The following is a 3,057-nucleotide window of genomic DNA, read 5'->3' as shown; positions in this document are numbered from 1 at the left end:
TACTAGTATTAATTAAATTTAAAATAAATAATATTTTTTAGACAATAAAAAATATTAATGAGTACTCATTAATATTAATGAGTAGATATTTCATTGTACTCATTGAAATAAAGGTAAACATAGTTAAAAAAGAGGGAACTAATTGAAACAAATATTAAGAAAATAAATTGAAAGTCATAATTCCTTTTCTCACTATGTAAAGTTGGGTTTCCTGATTCCTTTTATCATCATGGCCCTCTTGCAAAGTTGTAAAATTTAAATAAAAAATGGCAATGATTGGGTGTTACATCAGCATAACTTTTGTTATTTTTTTCTGCTTTAAACGGACCTAAAGTGGAAACAGTTATCACCCTTCTTACCTTGACAAGACCTTGATCTTAAATCTAAAGATGGTGGTAAATTAAAAGTAGGAAATTTTTGATAATGGAAAGCAGGCATAAAATAAAATTTTATTTACAAAGCATAAGAGTTTCTAATAACGATGAGAAGGAATGATCTAGTGGAATTTAAATAGGGTGAGTGAAAAACTAATCGGAATCCGAAGATATAGGATCCGGGTTCACAGACTGACACATATCCGCAAGTTAGTGTAGCTCTCTTTAGTATCCCGATAGTTCTTCCGCAGGATATCTATCTTGAATTGGAGTTCGTGCATAATAGCTCTGCACATCCTCTAGCTGATTGTAGTTGTAGTCACCCATTTCTTTTTTGATAACTCAAGCACCTTTGTAATCCATCCTCCCTGCGGCATCCTCGCGTGCCAGGTGTTCATCGATGATTATCTTCAAGCCATACTGAGGACGGCAGACTCGATTCCTGTTGGGATGGTGACAAGAAATCTGTGCACCACATCCTTAGAGGTGTGCTCTCCTTAGTCTTTTTGTGGTACACTCGAGCGGGGTATTGAATGACATTACACAGTTGTCGAAGGGAGGACTAGCGACTGTTCCAGAAGACCACCTTGGATCAGTCATGTTTTAGTATGAAAGTTATCCCTACAACGATAATTAGACACGAAAGGCACGTTAGTATAACTTTTTAGGAGGCTTAAAAGATTTTTTGGTTCCCATAGCACAAAAGAGTAAAAGAATAGAGGTAGAAGTGATGAACAATGGCGTAACCAGCGTACTTCCGTCCCGCCTATCTCCAAGGGTTACGGAAGAGGTCTTATGGGTCGTGACAAAACAAGATGGGAGTTTTCGCCGGCATGACATGGGCCAGAGACATTTATGATCTTGAACAAATGTCTTCATCCTCCACTTCTCTCTCTGTTTGTCTAAGAACATAACAAATTTCGCATTGCATTTGGTCCTAGTCTCTACCTTATACGCTCCTTTTCTATTTGTCTTCTCATAATACTTCTTCTCTCGCAAGTCTTGTCGATTACAGTAGAAAAATTTTCTCACAACATTACCTTCATCGTCTTTAATGAAATCCCCTTTTTGAATCGCAAAACCAGTGGCCTTTGCATACTCCGTGTATCTTGCCTAAGTCTTTTCAACCACATCAAATTCAACTTCAGCCAACGCAGCCGCGGTTGACAGCATAGAACCATCCACATCATCACTTGTAGGATTGTCTGAACCAGCTGGCGACTCCAATGAAAGCACCGTGCCACCCTCCTCCCCTTCACCAGATACATTCACTCTCTCTGCTACCTCACTCTCTCTGCCCATTCCTGACAGTGACTTTGACCCCATAGAGACCTCTTCCTCGCCAGAACCACTATTCCATCCATCAGTTCATTGACCGAAAAATTCCAAGCTCCCTTCGTTGCCAATATCCATTCCAAGGAGTTTTTAAGTACCTACAATACAAACCATTTACGACCTGAAATATCAACACCAAAGATAACACAAAATCCCAACATCTGGTTCACAATATTGATGCCAATTCAAGCACCCATACAATTCTTTATTAACACATCAAACTTCTTGGAAACATCTCCTACCATCACTTCTGCACTACAAACCTCCTATACATTCATAATCATATTTCATAATATACCAACTAAATTCTGTTTAATCGATACAGTTACAATTACACTTTAATGTAATTAATTATTACCATATCATTTAGGGGAGGGTGGAAAAAAATGTACCATACTTATCGAAGATACTAACAACCAAAAGAGAGAAATTAACAACAACGACGAAGACAAAAGAAGAAGTCATGATAACATGCTGGTGAATGTAACACTTGTCAACGTTGCTGATGATATACCACTTCCTTAAAACGACTTTTGACACCTTGATAGTCGAATCCACGCGCACTACCTTTTTCAATCCACGCCCAACTAGTGCGCCGCCAACGACTGACGACACTTGTCTCTGGTTTCACCTTCAACAACGATCCCCAAGAACAACGTGAAATCAAGATCCTTCAACAACTACTCAATCTGACTCACTGTACCACCATTCGACTTAATTCCTTGCAGGGGTGGAGCTAGAAATTTTTTTGGGAGGGACGAACATAAAAAATATAAGTTAAAAAGAGAGAAAAAGTAATAATTAAAAGAGAGTTAAACTAAAAAATTAAAAGTTTGGGAGGAGTCATTGCCCCTTTCACTGATTCCTTGTTCGAGTCCTAATCGTATTTTTTGAAGTTCTCTTATTTTTTCCAATAAAATTTTTTCCAAATTCAAATTTCAATTCTCTGATCTTGTCCTCCACTAATGTTATCAACGGTTATCACTTTTACCCTAATTAGTGAATTCAGCGTGTCATAATAAAAAGTCAACTACAAGGTCTCACTACACGTATCCACAAGTCATGCTCGATACCTCACGTGATCACCTTAGCCACCTTAAGTCCTTGGCCACAAAAATGCTCCCAAATTAATAACCATGGTTGAGTAATAATGTAGGATTATTCAAATTCTAGGATTAAATTAGTTTCTTACTATTTATTTATTTATTATCCTTGAAGGAAAGAACTTTATCAAGTCTAATATAATACAATGTAGAAACAAGACTGAAAACAATATAAGACATCAAGAAAATATAACGACATAAAAAAAAATCTATAGACTATTACATATTTACATCTTTATCCGTCA

Source organism: Arachis ipaensis, chromosome B03 (assembly GCF_000816755.2).
Source record: "Arachis ipaensis cultivar K30076 chromosome B03, Araip1.1, whole genome shotgun sequence".
Lineage (NCBI taxonomy): Eukaryota > Viridiplantae > Streptophyta > Magnoliopsida > Fabales > Fabaceae > Arachis > Arachis ipaensis.
Note: the sequence above shows the minus strand (reverse complement) of the source record.